The sequence below is a fragment of the Phytophthora infestans genome, genomic scaffold (assembly GCF_000142945.1).
Source record: "Phytophthora infestans T30-4 supercont1.31 genomic scaffold, whole genome shotgun sequence".
Classification (NCBI taxonomy): Eukaryota; Oomycota; class Peronosporomycetes; order Peronosporales; family Peronosporaceae; genus Phytophthora; species Phytophthora infestans.
The window spans coordinates 1,889,956-1,896,250 of NW_003303728.1; positions in this window are offsets into that span (position 1 = coordinate 1,889,956).

The window sequence follows — 6,295 nt, forward strand, 5'->3', positions numbered from 1 at the left end:
TGTACAGTAACACGCAGCGGAGCTTCGGAAGTATGGTCATATATACATACGGCATATGCACCTACCTGTTCATTAAAGACTATATGAGAGAATACAAACTACCGTGGTAGTATTACTGTGAGTAGTGTTAGGTTGTTATACTGTATATTCAGTACCCTCCATCTAGTACAGACAACGACGGTGAAATCCGCCATACCTTTGAAACACGCCCGAATCCGTACATGGTTACTAATAAAACAAATTCAGCCAATCCGTATGCCGTATTCGGGCGTTTTTGTACAATCAACCCAGGATGTGTTGATTCCTGTATCGGTTTTGTACATTTATGTCTCGGTTTTGTACTTTGTGCTCAGACTTTGAGCTGAAACAACCACTTTCAACCAATCAAACAACTGGGCGGGTATTCCTGTCACGCGTAATAATTTTTATTTTATATGAAGGATAGTGTTCAGACACCGGGCGGATTTCACCGTCGTTGTCTATACCCCCTCCAGTGCAATAGACATATAATCAGCCCCTTTATCTCCTATAATTCAATTAGTGAGCTCCAGGACTCTGTACTTGTCCATTCGCTTGAGTAGATATAATCAAACGTCGGACGGCTCATGGCAACTATCAAATACTGTTGACAGCGGGAAAGCATCGTCACGATCCTCTTAGTGAAGCTGATAAAGCCAACGCTCGTGGTACGGACTAGACTGACAAGGCCAATGTCAGCCTGCTTGCCAATGCAGTAGTCGGCAGTCAGGAATAAGTCTGCTTGCCATTGGCGTCGGCTGCACCGGCGCTGTAATGTGTGCACTTGGCCTCGATAAGGACTAACAACAAAGACTGATCACCGTATGTTACGTTTTGTGATGACTGGGGCTGTAGTGTGTTGGTCGCAGGAGAGTGTAGTCTGTTGGAATTCATTCCAGAGGTCTGGTGAAACGGAGTTGGGAAAGGAGCTGAGAAGCTGCTACTGAGAAAATAGCTGAGACTCTAGTAGATCAGATCGTTGTATGAGAACGGGGTTGAACCCGTGAGTGTTGTTAGGAGCTCTGGTGGAGCACAACGCTCAAATAATGTAGTCTTCTTTTTCATTGCAAGTGTGAAAGTGCACGGATTCAAGTTCCAATAGGGTTATTGAGCCCAAGTGACGCCACTTTGTTCGGTTGGTGACGATGACTAAACCGATGAAGTGCACAAGCGATGGAGTACCGAAAAACTGGAACGGCAAGGATTGGCAGACGTATAAATGGGCGCTGTTGAACGTCTTCAAGGAACAAGACCTGAAGGACATTGCCACTGGTACGATGACTAAGGCGATGATCGAGACTGCAAGTGCAGAGAAGAAGGACGAGTTCGAGAAGAAGCAACTGAAAATCATGCGCATGATTGGTACATCGGTACCGGCAGACGTCCTGCAACAACTACGCGATAAGGAGACTGGATCGGAGATGTGGACTGAGCTTTGTAACCTGTATGAAGGTAAACAAAGTGAAGCAATTAAGGCCTACACGATCCGTCGCGTGCAGAATGAGCTTTGGAACACGAAACTCGTACCTGGAGGAGATGCAAATCTTCATCTTTGCAAGATGTTCAACCTCAAGATCGAGCTTGGCGATCTGAGTGACACTGTAGCAGATAACACGATGGTGGATATGCTACTTGAGAGTTTACCAAATCAAATCGAATTTGAGCGTTTGAAGTCTTCCATTTACTATGGCGCAGACCCTAGTGTGTACACACCAAAGAGGGTTCGAGAGTTAATTCTTGCAGCGGCCGCTCGGCAAAAGGAGTTCAGAAGCAAACGCAGCGAGAAGAAAGGAGGACAAAGAGGAGGACAAAGCAAAAGTGGTGATCAGGACCGAGTGCGTTCACAGCAAGGGAAGACCGGCGGGTCTAAAAAGACGCGTCAATGCTTTGTGTGTGGGAGCGAAGACCACATTCGTGTCGATTGCCCAGAAAAGGTCAAGAAGCAAGGCGGAGCAGGCGAGCCGAGCAGAAACGCAAACCTCGTGGAAACTGCACGCTATGACATGAGATAAGAGTTCCTTTGAGTCTGACGACCAACAACTTGGATGAGGGAGTGGTGGCTGGAATCAGAGAGCCACGAGATCCTCTCAGTGATCAAGAAGAAACACACAAAGTAAGAGAGCCCATGAACGATCATATTACTGAAGTAATTGAGGATCGTCATGAGGACAACGTCCTAGCAGTTGATCATGTACGTCATGGTAAATCGCGATGTCGATCCCAGATGGGGATTTGCCACGAGGTGACGGATATGTGCGTCTGGAGTCCAAGAAGTACCAAGTCTGGCAAGTCTTGACCTACGAAGGTTGCAGAGACCGCGAGCTCTTTCAGCGTGAATGTGAAATATACGAGCAATGGCTTGCAACTCAGCCTTCGGAAGTTGGTAGACCAGACTATCCAGAGCCCAGAGAGGTCCTAGGACGACCTCTAGAAGACTCGCTAGTGGATTCTAGTGATCGTCTGACGTGTGCAGAGCGCTGATCACCGATCCTGGAGGAGCGTGAACGAGTGGAAGCCTGTCTGGTGTCTGGGGTGACAGCCGGGGATTCGGCCGACGGTCAGTCTTCCGAAGAACCTTTAGACACTTACACGACAGCTCACGGCGGGGGAAATATTGCAAACGAAGCCTCGGTAGCGCCTACACACGAACTACCGAGCCCAGTAAACGTTGTACATGCGCCAACGAGTGCTCGCGTCAAGTCTGGGGTGACCACGGAAGCGACAAGTAACAGCACTGGATTAATGGAGTCACCAGTTTTAACGAAGTTGTCCCGGCTTTGTGTGCGGCCAAATCTGCGAACGAGACATCGGCGGTTGATCCAAAGCATGCAGGCATCGCACTAAAGATGTTGAGTACAGCACCGAGTGTTCATTGCGAGATTGGTGCGAAAGCCGAACTGTCAAGACAACGGCCATCCGAAGTGCTGAACAAAAGTCAACAGCCCAATATGTCGGTGGCCCGCGCATTCAATATTGCGACCAACGACTCGGCAGATGGCCCAGAGATGAGAAATCAGGATTGGAAGGAGATGGGCCCAGCACCGACTGTTGAAATCAAATCGGATGCCGATGTTGAGTCAAGGGAAGAATCCGTAGCGACGTTGGACGGAACGTACATCTCGGTTGCTCGAGTGTTAACGACCGAAGGAAATGAAGCAACGGAGAATACGAGAAATGATTTCTACGAATTCCCAGTTAACAACATTGGCTTGGAAGACTACGCGAAGGAGCTGGCATTCCTGCCTGAGCTGACCGAAGAGATCAACACGACAATAGACTACACTGCGTCTAATGTTCCTGATCCTCAGTTGTCGACTGATCGCCGAGAACGTCTGGTCGCGACGCTGAAGAAACACGAGCAGATCCTGATTGCTAGTGGTAACGCACTACCGCCGCTAGCCTACGGCGCCGTATGCGATATCGACACACAGGGGCACGCTCCAATTAAACAGCGTGCCCGGCGCGTGCCGCTACGATTTCTCGGCAAATTGTACGAGCTGCTGCGCGCTCTGTTGCGAGCAGGACTGATCGTCTTTTCAGATAGTCCATGGGCATCGCCGATCGTGATTGTGATGAAAAAGAACGGGCTGGACATCCGGATCTGCATTGATTACAAGATGGTGAATGCTATCACCGCGATCATGGAATATGCAATGCCGCTAGTCGACGACCTGTGAACAGATCTCGAGCGCTACCTATGGTTCTGCTCGCTGGATGCAGCAAGCGGCTTCTGGGCGGTCATGATGACCTTGCGAGCACGTAAAGTATCGGCGTTCGTCTACGCACTCGGACATTTCGAGTGGTTACGCATGCCCTTCGGGTTAAAGAACGCGCCGATGATCTACCAGCGTATGATTGACAGCGCACTTTGGGGGTTCGTTCAACCTAAAGGAGGTTGGTTTGAATACTCAGAGAAGATGCGTTTCGCTGAAGAACACGCCAAGGAACGTCGTGGGCCAAGCGCTGAGGGTTTGTTTTAAACGGAGTTCGCGGCAGACGGCGAAGAACCGGTAGAGACCGACCCTGTACTACAACTCGTCAACAGCCCCGTCACTGACATGTTTACGAACGGGGAACCGGACGAATCATCGCTGGTACCTGTGTTTGGTCGACCGTCGTTTGTGGATGATATTTGCTTCGGTGGCGACGATTTCGACAGCTGCCTGGCGACGCTGGACCGATTGTTGGCAAGATTTGCACAGTGTCGGATCAGCATTAGCTTCACCAAGAGCATCTTCTGCCAACCCAAGGTGGACTTTCTGTCGCATAAATTTCGCCAGAAGGTATCAGAGCTGACAATAAGAAGCTTGCGGCCATCACCGAGCTTTTGTTTCCAGCGAGTAAGAAGGGCAAGCAGTCGTTTCTTGGAGCGGTTAATTACTACAGTCGCTTCATTCAAGACTTCGCGGACTACGGGGCGGCGCTGTACCAGCTCAAGGATGAAGAGTTTGCCGTTGAAGTGGGCATTTCTGTAGCACGTCGTTCCTTCAAAAAAATTGAAGACGAGTGTTTCACATTCACCCATCCTCAGACACTTCGATTGGTCGAAAGAAGTTCACGTCATGCTCTTTGCGAATTAATGGGCGTTGAGCACTACGCTTATGCAAGAGCATGAAGGCAAGTTACACCCCGTACGGTTCCTCGGTCGTGTGGCCAAGGAGGCCGAGATGAACTACCATCCTGCCGAGAAGGAAGTTTTGGCGTTACTTCTGCTGTTGAAGATATGTTACGTCCAGCTGGCAGGAAAGACGCTACATGTCTATACACGATTCTCGACGTTAGAGTGGGTGCACAAGTCGAAGTCTCTCTTCGGACGCGCGGTCCAGTTCGCCGTACTGCTTTCGAAGTGGCATTTGAAGGTGCAGCGCGTGAAGGAGAAAGATGTCGCCTTCGCACAGCTCCTGCAGTCAAGCATCACGAGCTTCGTCGACCTGGAAGACTCGCTCGCGCCGGTGGCATCTCCAAACAAGGGTTCCCCGACTATTCGAATGGACCCCGCGTTGCTGTACGCCAGGCTTCCCCGTAATTACAGCGGATTCGTCATGTCTTTTGACGGATCAGCGAAGACAGAGAAGTACGCTGGCTACGGGAATTGTTCATGGGTGCTGTGGAGTCATCCTGAGTGGAAGATAGTGATAGCTGCAAACGCTTACCTCTCGGCCACCACGGTGAATGAGGCAGAGTATACAGATATGATAAACGGTGTCAAGGCTGCTATTGCGCACGGTGCCGAGGATTTAGTCATCGTCGGTGACTCAAGGCTCGCGATTCAACAATCACTAGAGGTGATCGCATGCAGGAAGGAAACTTTGCGAGCGCTGCTGAATACTCACAAGGAACTCACGACCAAGCTTCGATCAGTTTAATATCTTCACGTTGTACGAGAATACAACGCTGCTGCGGATTCGTTAGCCACTGAAGCGCTGGAATCAAAGGTCAGTCGGGTCATCTTGGCTGAAACTCGCAAGTCGGAATAGGCGTCGCTGAATCACATCCAGGAAATGATCTACGAGCCGGATGAAGACTCGGTAGATGTTTTGTCACGTGGAGCAGAGCGTCAAGCACATGTACTGTCAGGCAGCGAGTCTTCAAAGTGGAAAACTTTCGAAAATTTCGAGGTTAATTACAGCTCATCAGAGTGCGATTATGGTAATATGGCTCTAATGACTCGGCGACAGACGAAAGCCAAGAAACGCGTCAGGTTTGCAGATGAACACTCAGAGGAGGTCTCAAAAGCTTAATAACAGCATGAAGAACGATGAGAGACGTCCACCGAAGATTCAATCGGCGAAGATTTACCAGACCATCCTCACAAGCCTGTACCAGCGGCATTTCCCGATGCGGAAGATGCTGACCCGGTAGCGATACAGCGGGAACGACGCAGACGGATACTAGTGGCACAAGACGAGGAGCAGAAGTGGTTTAACATCAAGAAAGTGCTTCAGGGCCAAGCACAAGAGCTGAGTAACAAAGAAGCTCGAGATGCCTGGAAGTACGCTGACCGGTTCGTGTTATCAGAAGACGGCGTGCTTCACTATCTTAGATTGAATCGTCGGTACGACCACGGTTGGCAAGAGGTGACCAAGCTACGGCTTGTGGTACCGACAACGATGATTCAAGAGGTCTTGCAGAGCTGTCACGACTCGCTGGAAGGAGGACATTAAGGTGTGGTGAGAACGTTCCATCTCGTTATGTCCGAATCTTATTAAATCGGCTTGTACGCTGATGTGGAGAAGCATGTGAAGTCATGTCCAGATTGCAGCTCGACTGAAAGCCG